Raw genomic sequence first — 26,640 nt, 5'->3', positions numbered from 1 at the left:
CTCAGTGTTATTTCCTCCCTTTTGTCTTTTAGATATTCAATACTCTGGGACAGGCAATGACAAAACAAGGTCTCATATGCCACCCAAAGACATTATTGTTGCCTCACAAATTGTAATTTGTTAAGCAACAATCACCAGCTTTTCAGATTTGCCAGATTTGAAAAAAACTGCTGAGTCAGGTGCAGTATATCTGTCTTGCTGCATCTCTTAAAGTATGCTGTTTACTACTCAGTAGCTAGAAAATTTAGTATGTGTAGAATGTTGCTAAGAAAAGCTGATTGCTAGCTTTAAAAAATAGTTATGGCACTTACTACATTAATCTTAACAGGGATAATATCTTGCTGGCTGCATAAACTGGTCTAGTATATGCAGATCAATATATTTGATTTGAACAATTTGGAAAGTTAGAAGATTTCTGCTTCAGACTTCTTATTGTGCAGCAAACCACATGACATACCGTATATACTTGTTCATAAGCGGAATATTTTTGGTAAAAAAATGATGCATCAAAGAGCGAAGGTCAGCTTATAAATGAGCCTACCCCAAAATCTGATGATTTTAAACTCTATGAAATCATTGAACTGAATATCTAATACATTGTCGTTTTGCTTACCTGGAGCGTCAGCAGGCACTTCCTGCAGCTCCCATTGGCTGGGAATGGCAAACCGCGGACACACGGAACTGAGGGGCTCCATGCCTGTAGACGCTCCAGATAAACAAAACGTCCTGACCCGCCAGCGGCTTACCCTGATGGACTGGGAGCCAAAGTTTGCCAACCCCTGAAATATAAGGTCGGCTTATGAAAGGGTCATGCAGTTTTTACTATTTGTACCTATCCATCGGGGGGGGGGGGGGGTCAGCTTATAAACGAACGGGCTAATGAATGAGTATATACGGTACTATACAGTAACTAAGAATAGTACTGCGTTACTGTATGCTAGCAGGCAGTCATGGACCAGGATCCCACAGTGCTAGGCATTGTGCAAACAAAGAAAAAGAAGATGGCCCCTGCCCCAAGGAGCTTACAACCTAAGTAGAAGACAAGTGACAACAGATGGATACTGACAGAAAGGGCAATATGAGGATAACAATGTTACCTGCTGCATGGGGGAGTTGTGAGGATAAATACAGTAAGAGGTTGTGAGACTCTCATTACTATAGTAATAGCAGCCATACAAGTACCCAGGAGGGATAAAATGGTGTGTTCATTTAAAAAATAAAAAAATAAAGTGGAACAAATCTTCTGAGAGGATGGTTTAGCCAGTTTGGGATTACACTGCAGTCTTGAGTAAAAATCTCAGTTATACGTGAAAGGAAGAGGATACAATTTCAATACTCAATAGGATTTGGAGGTTTATTCAACACACCCGTCTTCCTCCCCTCCCCAAAAAAGCAAGAGACTATTTAAAACACTGGGTGGGGGCTGGAAAATTAGGTCAGTTGGAGAAAGCACTATTTCATTGAACATCAAATATGATGGATAAGTAAATTTGTGGCAAATCTGCACCTGTTATAAATTGTCATACCTCAATTAATTTAAATGGAGCCATGAAAATTTATACCAGCTCTGCCCGTTATATATGGAAACATGTAATTGTCCAATTTTTGCCCCAACAGATTTGAAAATGTAAGTTACATTTAAATGTACAGAGAAATTAAATTGTGTGTTTCCTAATGAACCACACCGTACCAAACATGTTAGGTGTTTATTTCCATGATTCTACACCTTAGGGTTCTGAAATACCTTCTGTTCTTGTGTTTATAGAAACGTGGATTCTAGTGTCATTTCTGTCACTGGCTTCCCATTGTGATGTCACTTAAACTCTATACTAATTTCCTAATTTATAAAATGGAAAAGCTTTCCTACCCCAAGAAGGCATAAAGCTAAATTAATCGTAGAATGAACTAAGATCCTCGTCTGGAAGATACTGCAAGTACAAAATACTATTGCAGTGAAAGAAGCCCAAACTCCGTACCAGCCAAAGGTATGGCAGATATAAAGGAGAATTCTGCAAGAGACAGACAGCCATCATTTCTCTGGCTGAAAGCAGGGCAGGTTACACAAGATTTAGTATGATCTGTGACTTGATATCTTGTTCTTTTAAAACATTTAAGATTGTGTTTGAAACAGTGCTACTTTTCATAGTTGCATAAAGTTATTACTAGTGTTGCGTTACTGCATATTTTAGAATGACCTTGCAAGTTGTATTCCATCACTAAATAACTTTTAAGACAACAGTGACTTGACACAACCCTTGCATATTCTGTTAATGATAAGCAAAAGAACGCTGGTTAGTCAGGATCTCATGCATAAGCAGACCTGACAGTAGCTTTGTACAAACTCATCTGTCTCTGAGACCTATGATAAACAGGACAAATGATTTGCAGCTATAGTATGGCATGCCCTTTCAAATCTTGATCAAGAGAAGCAGCTGTACATACAGGTATGTCAAGAAGGGTGTTCTGACCATTTTCTTTCAGCTTCACTTGTAACAGCAGATCTGCCAAAGTGAAAGTTGACCTGCACCTACACAACTTTATGATCATACCACTCAACATACAAAACTCTCACTGGTGGATTTTTAGAGCCCTTATCTGGAAGTTGAGAACATAATTCATCTTTGTTTGGGATGTAACCCAGGATTCAAATATTTATCTTCAGAGATGAAAGGCTAGCAGATTAGTGTTCTGTAAAACTTTCTGTAATATTGAATTGACAGACAATTCAAGTGTCAAACTCTGCTCTCAGTAACACCAGAGTAAATGCAGACTAACTTCATTGCTAGCAGGACTTTTATACTCAGAGATGCCTCAAACATTGGACTCTAGTGGGATGATGGCATCAACTGAACTATATTGCCATCTTCACTAATGTAATCAACTCCACCAGCACAATGGTATGGGACTTACAACTGCCTCAAACGCTGCTGGTATGATGTGCACAGGGATTAACTAACTAGCTTCTAGACAGCTCAGTGTTTTAAGATGACATGCCAAGGAAAACAAACAAAAAAATTGTGCTTGTGCTCTTTTTGTTTCTTTATGATGCACAAAGACAGTCTGAAATATTCCCTTAAACCTCCATTAGATATATGAAGGACCAGAAAGTCAAATCTAGTCCTTTCTGGTTTTGCTGAAACTACTCAGATGTGCAGTGTTGCTTATGAGCCCTTATTTGAATAAATACTCTCCTAGACCCATGGATTTTAAGGTCAAAAGGGACCATTATGATCATCTAGTCTGACCTCCTTCATATTGCAGGCCACAGAACCTCACCCACTCCTGAAATAGACCAACCTCTGACTGAGTTACTGAACTCCTCAAATCATGGTTTAAAACTTCAAGTTACAGAGAATTCACCATTTACACTAGTTTAAATGTGCACATACCCCATGCTACAGAGGAAGACCAACCCCCACCAGGATCTTAGCCAATCTGACCTGGGGGGAAAACTCCATCCTGACCCCCAAAATAGCGATCAGTTAGATCCTGAGCACGTGGGCAAGACCCACCAGGCAAATACCTAGAAAAGAATTCTCTGTAGTAACTTAGAGCCCTTCCCATCTAGCATCCAGTCTCCAGCAATTCGGAATTGCTGAAAAGATTAGGGAAAGACACCTCTTTTTACAAATGTTTTCAAGATATTTGTGTTAAAAATTTTAAAAAGCACCACACAAGGCACTTGTAAACAGCCCCATTTTAATTAATCTGGCTATCTTGTATGTTATCACTGATGACTTAATCCTACCAGTTTACCATAGCCTCTAAGAAAGGCTGAATTTTGAGTGCAAACAAAAACCTCACATCTTGCAAGACTTCATGCATCATAATAAACCAGAGGCACAAGTCTTCTCTCACCTCCCCTCACTTCTCTGCAGATCCCCTTTAATTAGACCCAAAAAAGGTGTTACTTGGTTCAAAATCCAGCCAGAACTGAAAACCCCCATTTCAACTCTCGTTTCACCTAACAAAGACTCAAAGTAAACTGGTATGTCAGGCTAGCCTACCACAGAAGCGACCACATTAATGCTCACCAGGAAATACTTGTGATTTGATGAAAAATTATTCATCTGAAATCTAACTATGTTTTGACTCTTACCAGGTTACAGTCATGGTAGTGACCAGGCACAGGCCAAGGATCAAAAAAATCTGGCAACCACACCATTCCCTTGAAAGCCAACGGAGCCCTACTATATACACATGACGGAACAAACTACTGAAGCACCATAACCTCATTCAGTCAGGAAGTCTGACACAGTGATCACAAAAATCGTGTTATTTTCCATCTTTTCCGGCTAATCTCCAAGACATTTTTTGGAGGGAGGGGGGGAAATCATGTTAGTGTCACAGCCAATGATGAAGATTTTGGGGATAATCTTATTTAACCTCTCTTTACCACATTCCACACCCACATTGGGGTGGGGATGGGGGAAGAGGTTCTGTTAGTGAAGGAGAAATGCACATCTATCCAGTCCGTTGCCTCTGATGGGATTCCAAGAAGATGCTGATGCTGAGAGCAAGTGGGGCCAGGTTGGGGTTTCAGTCTCAATGATATATGAGGCTTGGTCTACACTAGAAAATTAGGACAACATAAGGCAACCTAATTATGTCAGTATCTAGACTACAGACTTGCTCTCACCAATGTATGTGCCTTACAACACCAACATAGTAACTCCACCTCCACAAGAGGCATAGGGTTTATGTTGGTGGAGTTAGGGTGACACGGTGTTTGTAAATACTGCATTCCTTACATCGACTATTGGCTAGAGCTGTGAAATTGACAAGAAAGCCAGGTCCACAGGTGGGCTGCTGCTGGGTTTCTGCTCCAAGCCGAGCTGCTACCCAAGGCTTCCGGCTGGGGCTAACACCCAAGCGCCACGCTGGGAGCCCTGCTGATCACCAGGGTCCTGGCTCCCCACCAGGGGCACAGCTGCCAACCGGACTCTGGGCACAGATCTCCCTACCTGATGTGAGGAGCACCAGGCAGCAGCTGGGCTTCTAACAGGGAGCTGCGAGCCCCGGCTCTCAGCCCCCCACACTGCTCCCATCAGTCGGTGGAAGCGCTCCTGGTGAGGACGTACACCACTGTCAGAAGGTTAGTGTGGACATCAGCCACCGCTGTAAGTCAACCTAAACTAGGTTTACTTACGATTGTTGTGTAGACTTGCCTTTACACTATATTAAAAACAAAACAAACCAAACAAGACAAATCCAGGGGTGAGGATTCCTCCAGTCACTTGTCCTTCCAACAGTGGAATGATTAGGATGAAAATATGCTGGCTGCTAGATGTAAGAACAAAGAAATGCTGGTATCTCTCTTTCCTAAGACTGCTGGTTGACTTAATAATATTGTGGAGATCCTTGCAGTTAAATAAACTAGGATTTTTTTTTTAAGCTTAATCCAACTGGAGCTTGTAACATTTAGACCAGTCACAAGTTATAATACAAGCATAAATGGCTTCTAGTAACTACATACTGCTCCATGCCAACATGTTAAATCATCCTGTGACTAGTTTTTAGAGAATGTGCATTCAGAAACAAGTGTTGTCGTAGCCCTGTTGGTTCCCGGATATTAGTGTGATAAGGTGGATGAGGTAATACCTTTTATTAGACCCTCGTGTGTCTCTCGCCAATGGAAGCTGGTCCAATGAAAGATATTATCTCATCCACCTTGTCTCATGTAGAAACAAGTTATTTTTAACCTGAATTATGAACAGTCAAAAAAAAAGCAGCAAATTTTTAAGAAGTGGAACAAACTTTGGAAACTACCTTTTCTGGTTACATGCAAACTTTCCTTAATAAGGCTCCCTCTGGACAGACTACACAGTGATTGTCACACAGAAAAGAGGGTCTTGGGGGATGAGGGCGGATATCTTGTTTGTTTTTTAAACACAGATTATTCAATAGATTATCAGGTTTATAAATGAAGGTGGTCGTACAAGGTTAACTTTGGAGTCATGATTTGATTATCTTGACTGCAATGCCTCTCCTTTTGGAGAGTTTATTTTCACTCCATTGTACCACAATGTTCAGTCCTGACTAATCTGCTTTTTAAGCAATAAAAAAAGAAGACATCCAATAATGGGGCTGTCTCCACCAACCCTGTTACTGAAATTCTATATAATGTTGCATAAAAATTTATTAACTCAGGTACAATTACACTCACCCATTCTTCTCGTGACAAAAACTGAGTGGTACCTTACTTGCTCATGAAAATAAAAAGTAAAATAACTTGCCACAAGCAAGCTGGTTTTGGTGGTTAGTTTATTATTGTAAGCAGGAAGAATATTAAATGTACCAAAAAGGGTCCATTCTTGGGAAACCACTGCTATAATTACTAGGTAGAAGACACATGATTAAGAATGCATTGAATTTTTTCTTAAGACCCTTTCTCTCCTCCATTCCTCAATACAGGTACTACTGGAGATTCCTCCTTACCTATCCCTGAGGGATTATAGCAGGCCATTCTTTATTACAGGGATGTAAAAGGTTTTGCAAAAAGGTGGGCCTTGCACCATGCGCCTGGACAGGCTTACAACCATTACAATGGAATTCTTTAGGAAAGTGCCCTCTGCTAAAAATGCTCTGCCCTCTCTTCCCCATCAGATGGAGTATTTCAGTGGTTCTCAAACTGTGGGTTGGGACCCCAAAGTGGGTTACAACACCGTTTTAATGGGGTCACCAGGGCTGGCATTAGATTTACTGGGGCCCAGAACCAAAGTCCAAGCCCCACTGCCCTGGGCAGCAGGGCTCAGGCTTCAGCTCCAGCCCAGTGCGGCGGAGCTCAGGTTTCAGCTCCAGCCCAGGGCTCAGGTTACAGGCCCCTCACCCATGGCTGAAGCCACTGGGCTTCAGTTTTGGCCTCCCCGCCTGAGGCAGCGGGGTTTGGGTGAGGTTTGGAAAAGCAACAAGACCCATCAGACCCCCCAAAACTGTATACTTCCCTCAGGGGACAAGGCTGACGTTCCCTCCAATTCCTCAAAGCAGGAGTTCAGATTTGAGGCAGCTATTTTGCTCTGGTTCTAAAACTTTTGAGATACATGAACGAAACTGGTTACAGAAAGGTCAGTAGTCTCCATCCTAGGTGATTTCCTCCCCCCACTGACAGACAGCTGGGCCAGAGCCATGATTGCGGATGCTAAAAAGAGAAGGCAAGCTATTTGTGCTGTGTAGTAGATCCAACAATTATCGTATAAAGGACCAATCAGTATTGTTTACCCAGTTGTGCCAAGGACTGCACAAACACTCAGGAACAAAGGGTGTCTGAAAAGCTAGGCTCCTCCAATATACTGGTGGCACTGCAATATAGGATATCTCAACTGCTCTAAGCAGTCAAAAATTAATGAAAGCAGGAGATGGGTATAAGCCTTGTGAAACTTCACTAAGTCTTTTGGCAAGGAACTACTCATCACAACATTGTAAACAGTCTATAAGAAATAATCAAAACCAATTTTGAGCTGCAGTTGTGAGAGAAGCACTGTCATGCATGTGATCAGCAGCACCATATGGCCAACTGTATCAAAGGCTTCTGAAAGGACCTGAAGTATAAGCATGAAAGTTTGTCTTGTTCATATCCATAAGAAGGTTCTTAATCCATATCAGATGCATCAATGTGGTGCCTAGAGACCTTCTGCTGTAGGTACTTACAAGCATAACAAAAATATTTTTATTTAGGAGTGTTTTCTATGTACACTAAGATTTTTTTATACCTCTGCTTTGTAAAGTAAAAATCTGCTTTGCTATTTTGTGAAAATGTTATCTGAACCATCCATAACTGAAGAACAGGGCAGGACAGGCATGCATTGATAGAGAAAGCTAGCAGAGCACTTGTTTGTATTATGACATTACTGCCTTGGTTACAAGGCTACTAACTTCATTCACAATGAAAAGCACATTTCTTTCTTTATACCACACTGCAACTCATGTAGTACAAATTAATCCTTTCAAGAATGATTATGGTTTCCCAATATTTTCCACTGTAAGCCCCTGTTTTCAGTTGCTTATAAACTTTGCCAATTTTAATAGTTGGAGCTGATTTATTTATTATTAATTATTATTATTATTTCAGACGCTTCCAAGAATGAGGCTAAACAAAAAATACATTGTTTTGCCCATGCTATTTAAAAAAAAATTGAGTCCTTTTCTTTTAAATGCTCTGGCACCCCCATGCTTGGTAGCAGGGGCTCTCCTTCCTTCCCCCACTCCCTGAGGGCCAAAAATTTCAACTTCCTACTCCCCTGTAGAAAAAAATAATATGATCAGATAATTAAAGATTGTGTCATAATGCATATGAATGCAGAAGCATACGCATGGGCAATCATACTTCTGGCATTTCCTAATTTTTGAGTGCTTGATTTTGAAATTATGGTGTTCTTTTAGCAATTTTTGTGTGTGTGTAATATGTAATTAGTGGGATAAGCATTACTGTATATAATTTTCACAAAAACTGAAGAAATCAGAATATACAAACTAAGATTAGAAGATTTCCCATGTTTGTCCAGCAAGATATTTTCAACATATCTAAACAATCTACACAGATTGTGCTCAAGAACCCAGGAGATTTACAGCTTTACCTTCTCAACCCACCCCCTCCCAAAAAGCCACATTTCAGTTAGCCTTTCAACAGATCTCAGTGCGTAATCAAGTTAGTAGTAGATTTTTAAAATTTTTGTAACAGTTTCAACCGGTAGAGGGCGTGCTTGAACATGCAAGGGAACCTGAATATATCCAGCTAAGTTTCACACACTGAAAACATTCAGACATATCTTACGGAAATATCAAGAAAGTTATTTCTGTAATAAGATTCTCTCCTCATCTTGTAATGGTAGAACTTTCAATAAACAAATACAAAAAAAGGGTTGACTCTTCCATGCTACATTCCACCTCAAAGCCAAAAGAAAAATGTATTCTACATTTTGCTTTTAACAGATTTTTCAGTTTGTTAGTTCAGAATTGGTTTGTGGTCAACGTCGGCTGTCTAATCTACATGTCATTTTAAAGTAGGTATCCTGGCAACGTCTGCTGTGAAGTTATTTCAAATTAAAGTTTTATGACTGTTTGGGGCGAGGGACATCTAATGCAATGCAAAAAACAGCAACCCTTTAAAGATCACTTACAGAGATGATTAATCTGTTATATCCTCTTCTTTCCCAGGATATGTGACCTTTGATAGTGAATTCTACTATTACTTACTCAGTTTAGTATACCAAATTAACAGAAAATTCTTTGATGGTTGCCTTTGGTTTTCCCCCAATGAATACTAAAAGGACCTATGTTATACATGTTTGTGATTAAGCAATCAAAACTGTCTAGACAACCCTAAATAAGATTCACAAGAAGAAAAAGCCTCCACTGGGACTCTCTCTTTTTATCCAATTGCTTAATACTATTTTATCAGTGTTAAAAAGACTGGATGGCTCATGGAACTGTTAAGATACTGAGAGTCTTTCACCTCTAGTTCCACAAGTTCAAATCTAACCCAAGCCAGCCCCCATCCACAGGCATCTGAAATGAATGTATATGTTGTTGTAGCCATGTTGGTCCCAGGATATCAGAGACAGACGGTGGGTGAAGTAATACCTTCACTGGACTGTTCAGAAGTTGGTCCAATAAAACACATTACCTCGTGCACCTTGTCTCTTATTAGGCAAGACATCCAAGTAATCAAAACACAACTGAATCTGGTTCATATTTATAAACTGGCCAAGGATAAAGTAGACTTATCAAATAAATTACTTTTCCACATTCTAGTTGGTGTCTGAATTATGTTTGACTATGTTCTACATGGCTCCCCCTCTCCACAAATACACATACCAGTTGCAAAGCATGATATACTTGTTCTACAACAGTTGTTGAACTGCTGACCACGACCAAATCTCAGGACTTTAGATGTATGCTAAAAAACAAAAAACAAACACCTTTGTAGACTGTTGCGACGTTAACCTAGTTTACTTGTTGTCACTGATAAACAGTAGGAACAGCAATATTTCTGCATATACCCGTACGTGAGATTGATTATTATTTTGAAGCCTTATGCAATTTTCTTTTGTTGTACTGACATGAATTTACCTCATCACCTAGCTAAGGTATGTGGTGTAACATGTAAGCAACCACCCATACCGATTACTATAATCTCCACCGATCTGAGTGAGAAAAAGTCATATTTTTTTGCACTTGAATACCTTAGTAATGGATGCAACAGAAAAAAAACAAAATAGATTTTGGTGGGGGCAGCTTTTGTAACATCTTAAAATGGCCAGTTTTGACCTGTCCATTGTGCAGATCTCAACTGTTATTAGTAGATGCTCATTTTACACCCAAGTTTACTGATGTACCAAACACCTGCTTTCCCTATTTCACACTATCTTTCCATCAGAAATGCTAAATCTTGCAACGTGCAAATTTTATACACACGAGAATTCATTTATTTAATCAATCATCTTTCTCTCCAGTTTGGGCTGTTCCTCATTTTCTGGGTCTTCAAAGTATATTTGGTAGTTCCACAGGTATGCAGCAGTATTTTGATCACCAGTATATGCACCAGATTCTCCCATTCCCCAAATCACACACAGTGTTGCTATATACATCTGCTTACTGCTTGTAAGTAGTCACTTCACTGAAATTCACAGGAAACCTGCATTTTGGAGGGGTCAGAGGAATACTCAGAAAAACATTCTTTTTCTTTGCTATCAACCTACTTTCTCCAGGATTACAAGAGGAATTAATTGCTTGGATTATTTTTGAAGAGCAGCTCAGGATACAAAGTCTGTTTAAGGGGTAACAGAACAGTATGACAGTAAACATACAGTTACAGGGAGATTACATTTTGGGGCCTCAAACTTGAAAGTGGCCCATTTTAACAAGTTAAGAGTATCATCTCAAATTATTTCCAAAACCACGTCAGAGATGCCATTAGGCTTGCTAACTAACTGAGTTATGTAAAACAGCTCCTTCTGCATTTGCACACTTGCTACTCAAGACATTACTGGCTACTATGAACAAAAGCCAAAGGGCCTGATCCTGAAACATACTGAGCATCCGCAACTTCCACCAAAATGAAAGTGTTGAGGATAATCCATGTCTATCAAGATAAGTACAGCCCTGCGCAGATACAAAATTTATATCCACATCCGATCCGCAAACATTGTCCATGGATATCCGCAAATTTGTGAGACTCTAAAGATGCAAAACAAAGGTACTAGTTAACTACAATTTGCTATTCTGATATGCACTCAGGGTCTTTCTTTTGTACTTCATTTTTTAAAAAAGCATCATTTACCCCACTCCAGCCAAGATAAATCCTTGTCTTCTTTCTTCCTGTATTTCTCCCCCACTAGTTCATCACCTGCTTAAGTCAACTTTTTACATAAACATATTGCCACCTTTGGGAAAAGAAAAGTTACTTGAGAAGAGTAACTTTCATGGTTGACCTTTAAACTTGTGCTGCAGTTTCTCCTACTAGTGTTCTATTTCTCACAGTAGAAGATAGTCAGTGATTGAATGACTGCTTATAATATTAAAACTAAAGAAACAATATCTGACAAAACATTCATTGGGGAAACAAACACCACAAAAACAAAACACCCCAGCCCATGTCTGAGATTATGATTAAATCTTTAGGTCTGAAAGGGACTTCCTTCACTGCTTGTAGACACTGTTCTTTAATTGGCTGAAAGAGTTGCTATTGAGCAAGTCAGACCATAAGAACGGCCATACTGGGTCAGACCAAAGGTCCATCTAGCGCGGTATTCTGTCTTCTGATAGTGGCCAATGCCAGGTGCCCCAGAGGTAATGAACAGAACAGGTAATCAACAAGTGATCCATTCCCTGTCATAAACAGAAGCTAGGGACACCATCCCTGCCCATCCTGACCATCCATCCATCACTGAGTTGGACCAGTAGCCGCTTCTGGTTCAGGGAGCGAGATCTGGCATTAAACCCACATGACAGTGTAAAGCATTAGGCCTTATGATTTAATTTAGGGCATTTGATTCCTAGAAGTTTGGTTCAAAAACTAAACAGACACTATCTACTTTAAAAAAAATAAAGCATTAAGAAGTACCCCCGTCATGCTACAGTTCCCTCATATTACTATTGAGTATGTAACAATTTATGCAAGTGGTGGCACTAAAAATACTGGAAAAGACTTTAGAGATCAGGATAATCTATTCAGTTGAACGACATAATATTTAGAACTTGCATAGTACTTTATATTTTCAAAGTGTAAGTCAAACTTCAATCTTTTGTTAAAAGCCCATTTGTTAATACTTGTTCCTATATAGTTTAGTTAGTTAGTTGGTGTGGGTGGGAGTTGTCAAAAATATTTATATTTGTCAATAAATATTCCATGTTGAGAAGACTTTCCACCTATTCCCCAAAACATTTGCTGAACAAAATTTCTCTGGGAATTTGGACAGCTCTATACAGAAGAGGTGGTCATAAATCTTTAAAAAAATAAACCACACATAAAAAGTCCTGTCTGTTGCATAGACAAAGATCACATGGCATTTTTCATAAGATTAAGGATTTGTCCTTGTGTTATTGACCCAAGATTTCCCCCGTGGGCCAGTTGGTTATTGCCCCCCCCATCAGAAAGGTGGCTGCCCAACACTTTAGCTGTATGCATTCAATTTTAAATTCTTTTTAGAGAAAAAAGCTTTTAAATTATTATTGAAGATGCAGATAAATATTTTAGACAAAAATGATTTTTAAAATGATTTTTAAAAGTGTACCAAAGAATAATCACACATTTAGGAACATTCAGTTTTTATCCAGTCTACCATTTGGCACATACAGTACTCCCATAGGTTAACTGAACCGTCATTTTATTAGGGTGTTATCCTGATAGACTAGAACAGTTTCCCATAAATCTCCAGCTCAGATTCTCATCTATTTCCAAGTATAATCAGAAAAAATGTTTCCCTCCCGCTTGTACCTCAGAGTACACCTCTGCTCTCGTTTTTCTATTTTAACTTCGTAATTCTTCTTTAATGGCAATGATAGTGTTCTGAAGACACAGTACAAGCCACAATACAAAGCTGCATTGTAATATTTGTACCAAGTGTTTATCCAATAGCTCCCTCTCTTGTCCTTTCCTAAAGAGGTCCTATTCTCTTCATCCTTACATCTGTTTAAGACCAATATAAGCCCATTACCTTTAGTGGGGTTACACTGGGAGTCAGTGAGAGCAGAATCTAGTCCATAGTCTTTTATGGGCCTCCTTACTGTCACTATTCCGATATTAGCACCAACACAGATGTTCAGCAGTGTCTACCCGAGGCCCTCTACAAGCAATTTTCCACGGTTTTCAACACTGACAGTAGTCACAGTGGTGTAACGTAGACAAAGCTCCCATGTGGCTGCTGGTGCTTTTACCCCTATGTCACTCTAAGGCCACAGGGGGTGGAACTAGGGGAGCCTGGGATGCAGCAGCACCCCTTAGGTTGAAGTGGATTCCGTCAATAACAGGATTTAGAGTTTGGTTCAATGGCTCTCAGCACCCCCACTATAAAAACTGTTCCAACACCCCTGTGTCAGGCAACAGAGGTGACAAAAAGCACAGGCAGCTGTAAGCATCTCCTCTACACTAGGCTCCCACGGGCACAACCCTTAATGCGGCTGACCGAACCTTAGCGCCAGTAGGGAAGAGCTGAGTGTAGAGAAGCCCTCCTGCAGGGCAGCTCCAGGAAAGTCTCTGGCCAGGAAAGGGCAGGGTACGGATGGGAGGCAGGACTCAGACGCTCTCTCCAGCGCTAGCCGCCTTGCGCCAGCAGGGGACGGTAACAGGGGGGATAGGAAGTGGGGGTGGGGAGAGAGGTTCCCCCAGCGGAGGCAGGCGATGGGCAGCCGCGGGGGCCGGACCCCTTACTCCCGGGGCCACGGGGATCTGCAGGGGAGAAGAGGACCGCGCACCAGGGCGGCAGGCTCAGGGGACGCAGGACCCTAGGAATCGGGGGGGGAGGGGGCGCCGGCGGCCAGGAGGCGGGTAACGACCCCCATCCTCGAAGCGGGCTCAGCGCGACTCCAGGGCACCGAGACAGCCGGCTCTCCGGGCAGGACCGCGCCCGCCCCGGGGCTAGCAGCGGGCACTGTACGGAGCCCACGCACTCACACAGGGGGGTGGGGCTCCGGCTGCCCCAGGGCTGGGCCGGGGCTTCCCGAGCGGGACGCTCACCTACTCTCCTCGCTGCGAGTGCCCGGTGTGCGCAGCCCAGGCTCCGCCGCGGCTCCGGTCCCTTTAAATCCCCTCAGCAACTGAGCAGCGCGGCTGCCGCCCTCGCGATTTATCCCCGCCTGAGGGGAGCGGGCGGCGCGAGCAGAGCCCCGCCCCAATCCTGCCCTCTCGCCGAGACCCCGCTCCCGCCCCAGCCAAAACGCTTCCGCCTACGCAAGCCCCGCCCCTTCTGAGGGAAACCACGCCCCCAGCCTCCACGGGTCCACACCTGGCCTTCACCTTACCCTCGCCCCTCTGAGCCAGGTTCGTCCTCTCCGAGACAGATCCTGACTCCTGTTCTCATCCCAAGCAGCTCTTTTGAGACCCCCCCCACCCTTCCCATAAACCTATTCCACTCACTCCCCTACTCTCCATCGCCACCCAGAAACAGCCTGCCCCCTTGTGCCTTACCCCAAACTCCCCCCTCTCCCAGTGCCATGTTAAAATAATCCATACCTCTCCCCCCCAACCCCCGCCTCCCGACCCCCACCATTGCCTTCAACCCTTGTGTGAGGTAGCTGGAGCACAGACCACCACTGCTGGTCTGGGGAGGCTGGGACATCACCCCTCACCTGACCACTGCTCCTGGGCTGCAGTCTGTCCCGGAGGAAGGACTTGGTATCCATACACCCAATGTGAAGGTCCCTGCTCACATCTCCTGCATAGAAACATGATGTGGAGTCAGCAGCAAGCCTTCCCCACACCCCCACAAGAGCAGCAGGTTTCAGAATATAAAACCCTATATCATTGCCCACCCCTTCTCCAAACTCTACCCCTTCCCCCCTGTAGTTCTACAGCAGAGCAAGAAAGAGCAGAGGGATTGAAGCACATGGGCAATATGGAAGCTATGCAATCTAAATCTCAAAAAATTCCCGACACTACAGTTGCTAGGAAAAGTTTGAAAATAGACTCTAATAAAATGAAGAAACTTTAGGAAGTAAAATATTCAATAGTGCCTCCACTCTGTTCTCCTTCCCTACCCATGATAGTGCTATACTCCACCCTTACCAGACAAAGGAAGCAACCACCCACCTTTTCCAAACTCCTCCCCATTCCCTCCCTGCCCCACATTCTTCACCTTCTTGCATGTGTGAGAGGTTGCCCACCTTTACCTCAGACTCACCACTCCACCTGCCTAGGAGAACCCCAATCCAAAATACTCTCCCCTTTTGCCTGGGTAAGAAACCCTTCCCAGAGACTTCTTCCCCTCATGCCTGTGTGTGCAATCACTCCACTCCTGTCCTAAATTCCCCCATCTCTAGCCTCAGAGAATCCTCCTTGCCTGTCCCTAACTGTTCCCTTCTTGCCTTATTAACTTCCTTACTTTATTTGCAGGTGAGATTATCATTTCCCCTCCCAAACCTGTTAGTCCAGCAGTGAATAAAGCATGCAGAGTTGCTGTAGTCATGTCAGTCCCAGGTCATTAGAGAGACAAAGGGGGTGAGGTAATATTTTTTATTGGACCAACTTCAGTTGGTGAGAGAGACAAGCTTTCGAGTTTGCACAGAGTTCGTAAATAGACTTGAAGAAGAGCTCTGTGTAAGCTCCAATGCTTGTCTCTCTCACCAACAGAAGCTGGTCCAATAAAAGATATTACCTCAGCCACCTTGTCTCACACACACACTTTGTCACGCTAAGACACTCACCCTGGGTGTGTGTGTTCAGTCTCATGTGTTCTATGTCACAGGTGCTACTGTTAGTGACGGGAGCTGGCTAATTTCCTGGTTTGAAGGGGCTTTGGCCCTTCCCTTACATTTTGATGCCATCTATGGCAGTGTGACAAGGAGGAAGTATTATACTGGGAAATGTACATTAATCTTAACATTGGCTGACAGCCCTGAGGATCCTGACAGCCCTATTAATACCACGTGGGTCATTTGCAAACTAAACAAATAGGCATCCTATGAGCGTAGTGGAGTGTAGCAGTCATTGTTACACATTAGAGCTGTTTGAAAGTTACAATTTTTTTCATTTTACAGGCTCATCAAAGGAGATGCAGGCCAGCAAGAGAGAGGGACAAAGTTGCTTTAAACCATCTTTATGCTCTTGGATTTCTGTATTGCTCTGGGAGCCAATATACAACCCAGCATAAACTAGGACAGCCAGAGGATGCTTTAATTTATGGCAGCCTCCTCAGGGCTGCTTATGGATTGTTCCACAGTCTGGAGCAGCTCAGAATCTCTGTACCAGTCTGCACTGTGGAGAATCTCCTCTCCCATCTCTGAAATGCCCCCAGTTCCAGAACAACTCATCCAGAACAACTCATGAGAGGGGAGCCAGGGGTGAGGCAGTAAGGACTGGGATTTGGGGACAGACAATGTTCCATAATGTTTTGCTTTATTAGCAGTATCAACCAAAATTAGTATTTTTGCAAGTGTTCAATACAAATGCCACCATTGTTCAATACATGGCCCATTTTTGCTTATTTCCACTCAGAAATGCTCTTCCCCCCTTAAAAATGTGCACACTTTAGTGACATTTTCTACAAAAATGGACCCATTTAGAGGAAAATGCAAAAACCCTTGAATTTCAAGTAGTTTGACATTTGTCACGCACACTGATTCTCAAACTCTTTCTTCATGTGGACCAAATGTTAATATGGAGATAATCTCATGGATGCATTCTTCTCCTTCTGAGTGATCATGCAGACCCTTTCACCTTCCTTTCATGATTACAGAACATCCCTGTAAAAACTATGTGGAAAACTAATATTAGGAATGGATTTTTAGCAACACTTTAATGCAATTTAGCTTCTGGGAATAAGGAGGAGGGGGAGCCAGAACCAAGTGACTGGCCAGCTGTGTGGACCACTAGCAAGTACCCCTTACTCTCTAAAGACAAACCAAAACCCCAGCTTCAAATATCCTCAAACTTTGGCAAAGTTTGGATCTGAATCCAAATTTTTCACTCTAGGTCTGTTTCTAGTTTAAACACAGATGTTAACAAGACCAAGAGTGTTTCAACTAAATTAGCATGAAATGGTTTTCAGTTGTATTTAAAACCCAGTTTGGGTAGCACAGTTCCCAGCTCAGCGTAAGCAAAGCCTTGGACTTATGCTGCCAGAAAGCAGCCTTCTTCCTTCCACTTTCTGGTTGCCATAGTGCACTGTCAGTATAAGATGGTGTAGAAGAGGGCAGCCACCTCTAGCCCAGATAAGTAATCACTATTTTTCTAATACATTAATGGCCTTACATAATTGTACTTGTACCTATTATAAAGTAAATTATTAACACTCGTGCAGGTATGTAAAGAAAACATCATGAATCACTCCTGTTAGTTATTTTGTATTAGCACTGATTGATTTTGTATGTAGGCTAAAATTAATGCACCAAATCCTGAGGTCCTTACTTAGGCAAAAACTCCAGTGACTTCAACAGAAGTTTTCCCTTAGTAAGGATGACAGGATTTTGCCCTGAATTTGTATATAGGTCTGAATTGAATATATGTCTTATTATTATTTGAATTCATTTGTATGAAGGTACTTATGTGCACCAGAATTTAATATAAACATATGTATATAAAAGAAAACTTCATACTCATATCTAATGTTAAAAGGCTATACTTAGAACCAGATAGCTTTGTCAGATGAGACCTAGTCATTTTGAAGGGACAGGGTTAAAGTCACATACAGCCACTAATAAGGCTTCAGAAAATGTCAGTAATTTCTATTTCACTTATAGCAAAATATCTCTTGTCATGATGGAAAAATGTGACATGTTATCAGATTCAAAAGGGAAAAAAATCAACGTAATATGGGAAAATTGATTCAAATACAAGTAAGTCTAAAACTGACAAGATTGTCTGTCAGACTACATCCTGTGTCTATCCACTACCTAATTTTGGAGAATGCCTATTTTTTGGTATCTATGAATGCTGCCATCTGCTGAGGTTAAAAGGTTTAGATTAGTGTTGCTAAACCTTTTCAGATGGCAATTCTTTATTCAAAATCAAAAATGTTTCAACCCCCTTGCATTTGCTATAAAAGAAAAAAAGTATCAATGATTACAATGAAAAGCCTATATAATTTATTTATATGCATTTTGAGACCTTGGTAGAGAATACTTGAATTTGAAGAGAGTGTGTGCAGGAAGTGGGGGAGTGAGATTTTCTGTCCTTTAGACTGTAATAAAATTTTCAGTACCTCGCAACCCCCTAATTGCCTGTAACCCCCCAGAGACATGAACCACTGGTTGAGAAATAACATACTCCAGACTACTGACAAAATATAATATATAGCACACAGCAGCTATTTACAAAACATAAATAAAACCCAACAACAAGTAATCCGATCTAAGACCAAATCCATCATTCATGGGGTATGTTAACTTGAATGGAGTTTCTCTGATTTACACTGGTGTACGAGACCAAGATTTGACCCCAAACCATTTGGCTGAGTTTTGGGTGAGGATAAGATTAAAAAGTTTTCCACTCTGTCCCTTAATCTGTAAGCACAGTGGACTGTTAGCTGCTATGCTTTTGCTCATTGACAGGAATCAGATAACATCACTTATCAGCTAAGTTCTTATTTATCTGAAGAAATCTAACTATTAGTATTAGTGACGTGGGTTATAATAGGCCTGTAAATGAAAACGCCAATGTGGGACACTTAAACGCAGCAATAAGAATTATGTTAACAGAGATAAGAATTTTTGCTTTTTTAGAGTTCATACTCAATACAAAGCTGGAGTGAGCAATATCACCTAGGTTTTTTGAAGGCTAATTGGCTCATCTGTGTTTGGCATAGTCAAGGATCAGCGAGATCCCTTACTAAACAATGGTTTCCTGAAATAGGTTGAAATCCATTAAGGGGTTATTAGCAGAATATGTGTGTATAATTGTGGTGAGAGTACATTTAAAAGACGCTTAGTCCCTTTTCAGAAGATTTTTATGGCTCAATCAGATATAGGTGCTGCTTCAAACCTAGAAGTGATAGAGTCCATCTTGTGTGAGAGCCTCAGGATGGAATTAGAATGGGTTGCCTGCTTGTACCTCAGAATCTGCGGCTGAGTAGAGTTTCTCTCTGGAGGCACAATGAAGTCATCAAACATATTATTTTGGGTGACTTCAGTGTCCACTGGAGATAACTGAAAAGTGATTTCTAGCTTCCTAACATGACATTCATGCAGCTATTCCAGCTGGGTTCCAGCTCAACACGTATAGCTGGCCACTCTCTGGATCTTCCACTGTATTTTCCACTGCCTGCATCCGAGGAAATGGGTTTTAGCCCACGAAAGCTTATGCTCAAATAAATTTGTTAGTCTCTAAGGTGCCACAAGTACTCCTAGTTCTTTTCTCTGGATCTTGTTTTCCAGTTGGGATTAAAGATGTGAGCAGTGGAAGTAATTCTTTTATCTTTGACTGACCACTGTTTCCTGTGATTTGATGTTGGGGCACATTTCTGTCATGGAGGAGAGGAACCCACTGTGGATTAGATTTAAGGATTATATTTATACTTTGAAGTATACTCCACCCATGTCATCCACTGTGTTCACACTTGGCACATTGTGACCTTCTTAACAGGTGTTGCCAGGCAGGAAAGGCCTGCCTACTTCTTTGGATTACTGGGGAAAAGAGAAGGTAAGGGAGCCAACTCCAGACCTAGAAGAAGGTAACAGAGCAGACTTGGCACTAACGAAAAATAATGGGCTAGCTGGCCTCTGTGAAAGAAAGTCAGTGGACCCAGACTTAAGCACAAACAAAGCAAATGGTAGTCCTAAACAGGGCCGTCTTTAGGATTAATGGGGCCCTAATACAGTATTATTAAACTGATGCCCCTATGCCCGACAGCAGCCCGGGCTCACAGAAAGAAATTGGAGCATGTTTTTCACTGCATGCCAGATGGGTGCAGACTGGGCATGCAGAAGGTACCCAATTAAAAACACTAAACTTGGGAATAAAAAATGTCAGTCACAGGTTTCTTGATATGCCCTGAAGGTTGTCAGAGATTTATTGGCAAAAACATTGTAGTAAGGGTGAGTCAGCTGTCTTGCTGAATACAACATTAAATATTATGGAATATATGATGCAACTCTTCTCTGTTTTACATTTTCTTAATCAGTATTTCTAAGCTGATTTTATATTTTAAATGTACTCTTAAGCCTTCATAAAGTAATCATTCCAGATTACTACATATTTAACTCACTGAAACAAAGACATTATTTTAAATTAATCAGTCACAGAGGTTTAGTGTGTTCATAACAATGTTCATTGCTTTTAGAAAAAGGAAACACTAATTTACTTTGTGTGCTCTCCATAACAAGACATGTTTATGAAATTTCACCAATTTTAAAAAATGTTTCCAAAGATTTTAGGCATAACAAAGGATTTTATATCTTACTAGGTACTGATTTTGCTGGAGGGTTCTCTTCAAACTAGTTCATCAGATAGTCAGAAGTAAAGAAAGGGAAACTCTTTGTCCAGCTATCTGGAAGGAAAGGGGTGTTGTCCCTTTAAGGGCTCTCTTCAATGGGGAACGGGCAGGGGGGAGAGGGTGGAGGTGGTGAAGGGAGAAAGGGATGGACAGAAAGACTTTGGAAGCAAGTTTTTTTTACTATTGTAATTAAAATGACAAGTTTCAGAGTAGCAGCCGTGTTAGTTTATTCGCAAAAAGAAAAGGAGTACTTGTGGCACCTTAGAGACTAACAAATTTATTTGAGCATAAGCTTTCGTGAAGTGAGCTGTAGCTCACTAGAAGCAGTTATCAGAGCAAGGACATTATTTCTATGTGGGCTGCTCAACCTAACACAATCTGATATTCAGTTTCAAATAATACTTGAACTAATTAACATGGGCAAAAAGAAAACAAACAAACAATCTAAAAGGTGTAACAAGAGAAACCAAAATAGTCTAAGATGTACTGGTCCCAACAGAAAAGCTTTGTGCATAGTCTTTAAAACAACTCCAAAGGGACATAGAGAGAGGATTTCATAGACTGAATCCCTAACGTGTAAAGGTATTTAGGCATTGCGCCCCTGAGTATTGGGTCGGACTTTTGATTGTCGCCAGGCCCCCATCCTCTGCTGCCCCAGAACCTGCTCGCACCCACTTTCTTTTAGTTTTCAGCCAATAATTTGATTCCAAACCCTTCCACCAACACCAGTACAGTGCAACATCACAGTTTTTAATCCCTATGTCTTTCAGTACCTCATTTCCAGGGCCAGAGGTGGAAGAGAGGTTTCCCTGTCTTGAGAGCTCTTTCAGTCGGGACTCAGCTACCCTCCTTAACACTTTCTTCTTAGCTTTTATCAGATTAGCCAGATGAGGGCTAATTAGGTCCTTATCTCTCCTTCTGATAAGCTAATTTCTCAAATCAGTCATCACTGGGGAAACTAATTGAGGCTACAGTGATCAGAGTGCTGACCCACCAGTCAGGCCTCAGCACTCTGTCACACTGTGATTTATCAGCATAGGTCACACTGTGTTGCTCTGGTTCTTCCCCGAGGGCACAATCTGCACTACTGATTTGGCAGGCTTATTCTCCACACCTGATGTCCTACCTTCAAACTGAAAATGGTGCTATGTGGTAGTTATTATTGCAAATGTGCCAAACAATTCAAGGCCTAATGCTGAAAAAGATGCTTTTCATTCTATGTTAGATGACGTATCTAGTATGTCACCCTGAAGATATCATCTGGAGAGATATAAGCATGCGAACTGGCCATGAAAGAACTGGATTTGAACTGGTACAGGGATCACACAATTTACTAGAAGAGAGATCAGATCATGGTGCATGTTTATTAGAATGTGCTTCTGCACATGGATTATTTTTATAGCTACCTGGTTTCAGCACAAGAATTGCCGTAAGTATTGATTTTGACCTCTATCGAGTGACAGTGCAACCTTGCATCACTTGCTAGTACAGAAATCCTTGACTAAACTCATCTGGGATATACATGTATTTATTTAGGGGGTGCTAATCTTGCTCCGGAACATGATCATTAACTCTGAATAACAATGATGTTCCATTTAATAAAGTTCCAGAGATGGGTATTTATTGTATCAAAACACTACCATATAGATAACTTTCATGGTGAAGTGATTGCTAATAGTCATGTGGTAGTGATTTCAAACAAATATTCCACATTGGATGAACAGCTTTCTATTGCAGAGGGAGAGTTTGTTTCTGGATTCTATCACAGAGCTGACGGAGAACAACTGAGACTAAGGAGAATGAAAAAACAATGTTAGATTCCAAATGGTACCATCAGATTATGGGAGAGAAAAAAAGAGGCACGATGCAGAATGGATGCACTTGAAAGTCAGAGTCAAGTCAGTGAAGACAGGAGGATATGGGCAATAGAGGAAAAAAAACGTCTTGAACAAGCAGTCAAGAGGGGCTGTCAGGAAGACAGTAATCAACGGTGGAATAGTATGGCTCATCGCATTAAGGAAGCCTATGAAAGACATGACCAGAAATGTACATTTGAGACATGAAATGATAGAGTTCATGATTCTAAGGAATAGTAGGAGGGAGAATAGCAAAATAAAGACAATGGATTTCAAGTATGCAGACTTCAGCAAACAGGGAGCTGGTAGGTAAGATCCCATGGGAAGCAAGTCTAAAGGGAAAAACAATAGAAGACAGTTGGCAGTTTTTCAGAGAGACATTATTAAGGGCACAAGAGCAAACTATCCCAATGCATAGGAAAGACTGGAAGTATGGCAAGAGACCACTCTGGCTTAACCAGGATATCTTCAATGATCTAAAAATAAAAAAAAGAGTCCTACAAAAAGTGGAAACTAGGTTCAATTACAAAGGATGAATATAAACAAATAACACAAGTATGTAGGGACAAAATTAGAAAGGCCAAGGCACAAAACAATATTAAACTAGCTAGAGACATATAGGGTAACAAGAAAACATTCTACAAATACATTAGAAGCAAGAGGAAGACCAAGTACAGGGTAGGACCATTACTCAATGCGGGGGGGAAAATAATATCAGAAAGTGTGGAAATAGCAGAGGTGCACTTAATGACTTCTTTGTTTCAGTTTTCACCAAGAAGTTTGGTGGTGATTGGACATCTAACATAGTGAATGCCAGGGAAAATGAGGTAGGATCAGAAGAGGCTAAAATGGAGAAAGAACAAGTTAAAAATTACTTGGACAAATTAGATGTCTTCAAGTCACCAGGGCCTGATTAAATGCATCCTAGAATACTCAAGGAGCTGACTGAGGAGATATTTAAACCATTGGTGATTATCTTTGAAAAGTCATGGAAGACAGAGGAGATTCCAGAAGACTGGAAAAGGGCAAATATAGTGCCAATCTATAAAAAGGGGAATGAGGACAACCCAGGGAATTATAGACTAGTGTGACAAAGCTTCCTCTCCGCCTTGGTGGGTCCCGTGCTTCCATTTAGCGGAAGTCTGGGGTATTCCTCTTTTCCCTCAGAATTTTCCGCATGCCCCGGGGTTTACTGTCCACACCCTGTTGGAGCAGAGTTCCTCCTGGCCTCCCTGATGGGGAGAGGAGCCTCTCTGTCTCTGGCAGCCCTTCCGGGCATGGCAACAGACCAGACACCTGGTTCAGTCTCTTCCCTCAGACCTCCGGGGCCCGGAAGAGCCGTCCACCCTATTGGGTGGGGATTCTCCCACTCTTTACCTCTGTACCTGTGTGGCTTCTCTCCTAATGCTTGTCGGTGTCTGCACTGCTCAGCTCTCCAGTAGCTCACCTTCCTCCCTCAGCTCCTATCACGCACCCCTATCTGGCTGGAGGGGGGGCTTTTAACAGGTTCTGGCAGGCCCTTGATTGGCCCCAGTTGTCCTAATTAACCTAGAGTAACCCCTGTTTAGCTACCAAGGGAAAAGGGACCAGCTTATCCTGGGACTAATATATCTGCCTTCCAGCACTCTTCTCAGATCTTAGGAGAACAACTGAGACTAAGGAGAATGAAAAAACTATGTTGGATTCCAAATGGTACCAACAGATTATGGGAGAGAAAAAAAAGAGGTATGATGCAGAGTGGATGCACTTGAAAGTCATAACTCAAGCCTGACCCCAGATGTACAGTATCTTCCCTCTTAATTTGTGTAAATTTGATTTTAAACATTAGCTTTAACAAAATTTTTAAATCTGTTCTTATCAGTTTAATAGACTGAATCACAGAACTACACTCACTTCCTAAAATTTATTTTCTCTATCATGGACCCCAGAACTAGGAAGGAAGACCACTATGCTCCAGGACAGACAGAGGATCGCTCCCTTGCTGGCTCTGCAGAAACCTTCAGCGGGTGCTGCTCCTGCATCTACTGCCTCCCAGAAAACTCAGGAGGAACCAACCTCGAAGACCACTCTTGCCACTTCTAGGAAGATGTGGACGACCAGCAAGGATGAAAAAATTCAGCGCCTTGCTGAAGAACACCCCCGGGAATACTTCTGCAGGGAGATCTTGTGCCACGAGGATGGCTCTTCTAGACCTCACAGCCAGGAGCAACAACATCTCGCCAGCTCTTCAGGAGGAGAAGGACCCGTGGAGAACCTCTCCCACTGCCCAGGACCCAGATGTTACTAATCACCCTACTACTCCTGAGCAGGCTGCTACCAGAGGAGCCCCCGCGATGACCCAGGACCAGGATGCTGATCGTTGCCCTGCTGCCCCTGAGAAGGCTTCTACTGGGGAAGCCCCCATGACGACCCAGGACCAGGATGCCGATCGCTGCCCTGTTACTTCTGAGAAGGCTGCTACCAGAGGAGCCCCGCCAACGACCCAGGACCAGGATGCCGATCGCTGCCCTGTTACTTCTGAGAAGGCTGCTACCAGAGGAGCCCCGCCAACGACCCAGGACCAGGATGCCAATCGCTGCCCTGTTACTTCTGAGAAGGCTGCTACCAGAGGAGCCCCGCCAACGACCCAGGACCAGGATGTGGATCGCTGCCCTGCTGCTCCAGAGAGGGATACTCCCGAAAGAACCACTTCCTCAAACCAGGACCCCGATGCTACTTATTGTCCTGCTGGCTGAAGGAAGGCTGTTCCAAGGGGAACACACTCCATGGCCCTGGATCTCGATGCTGCACGTTGTCCTATCAGGCAAAGAGATATCACAACCAGCAAGTCTAGCCCCCGCCCCAGAACTTCATCTCTTCAAGCTACTCTGCCAGACTGAGAGGAACCACTCAGCGAGCCTGCAGGCACAACAGAGGTCTGCCCCAGAGAGGGTGAGGTAGGGGAAGATGACTACACCTACCTCCCATACCCAATTCTACGGGCCTCCTCCTCTGCCCTTTCTGCTTTCCCTTCCATGGAGTCCAGACCTTCGGGGCCCTCAGCAAGCACATTCGGAAAGCCCACAACAAGCAGACTGCCTTCTGGTGTAGCCACTGCGGCCTACCCTTTGAGACTCAAAAGAAATGTAAGTATCATCAAACCACATGCAAGGGACCCCTCACGATGGGGATGGCCAATTCTACTGACACCCTGCGGGTGCCTACTCTAACCCCCAACAATGCTCTGGCTTCAGCACCCCAGCCAGTGTCCCCAGAGCCACAACTGCCAGCCGAGGGGAAGCGGGGACCAATTGCCAGCCGACCTACGCCTCGAGGACCGACCGACAGGACAACGCCACTAAAAGAGCTAGCCCTGCCTCCAGAATCTCCACGCTGAACCCTGCCGTGAGGGGGATTACTGCCATCTTGCAAGTCAGCAACCTCACCAGACGCCTCAGCGACCTCATAGAGACCATCCAGCACAACATGGATGCGAGATGGGGCAGCGCTCCTCCACAGGTAACCTCATACTGCCCTGCCGTAGGAGCACCCAGCACCGCTTCCCAGGCCACCCAGCGAGATCCAGCCGACGGAGGAGCCTCCCACAGCCCCCAGATCCCACAGCGGCACCGCACCCCTGGGAGATCCAACATCTCCTCCAGGGTTGTCCAGCGAGACCCCAACCGCGAAAAAGTCCTGTGCCCATCGAGGACCTCACAAGCTGGACACTACCTGCAGAAGAACCAGCACTGTCCCCAGCGCTTCCGGACAGGACCATATCCCCACAAAGTCCAGCACCGGTGCTTCCAGAACCTGCCTCCCTCCTGAAAGAGCCAGCGCTGCCTCAGAGACACTGAGAGCTGCCCCCCCACACTGCACCAAGACCCCCCACCTCAAGATCCACCCAAACGCTGCTCACCACTCCAAGAGACAACAAGGCCGCAGTTCGACCCCGCAGCTCCTGAATCTACGAAGACAGCACGGCAGGAGGGACGACGACCGCAAGCGAGGGTCACCACGCCGTGGCAAACCGCCTGGACAGAGGAGCTGCGAAGGCTGACAACTTCGAGACTTTGACACCCTGATGGACAGACTGACCACAGAACTGTCTGTGGAAATCACAGCTGGGAGGAGAGAACCCCAGGAGATCACACGGATCACTCGCAGATTCCCTACACTGAGCCATAACACCACCACCAGAGAAAGCAGGCGAGGGGATGCCA

General features: G+C 43.0%; 1 protein-coding gene across 2 annotated transcripts in view; it reads right to left on the bottom strand.

The window, feature by feature from the left end:
* Positions 1 to 14,303, bottom strand: part of SERPINE2 (serpin family E member 2) — a 38,877-nt gene extending 24,574 nt beyond the window's left edge. The window contains exon 1 of one of the 2 annotated variants that reach the window (XM_073359930.1): positions 14,178 to 14,303. The gene's annotated coding sequence lies outside the window, so the exon portion shown is untranslated. Of the gene's footprint in view, positions 1 to 14,173 lie in introns of both variants that reach the window. The other variant, XM_073359929.1, reaches the window with a different exon arrangement.
* Positions 14,304 to 26,640: the final 12,337 nt, after the last annotated feature.

The sequence above is a fragment of the Lepidochelys kempii genome, chromosome 9 (assembly GCF_965140265.1).
Source record: "Lepidochelys kempii isolate rLepKem1 chromosome 9, rLepKem1.hap2, whole genome shotgun sequence".
In the NCBI taxonomy this organism is placed as follows: domain Eukaryota; kingdom Metazoa; phylum Chordata; order Testudines; family Cheloniidae; genus Lepidochelys; species Lepidochelys kempii.
This window is presented reverse-complemented; position numbering and strand designations above follow the sequence as displayed.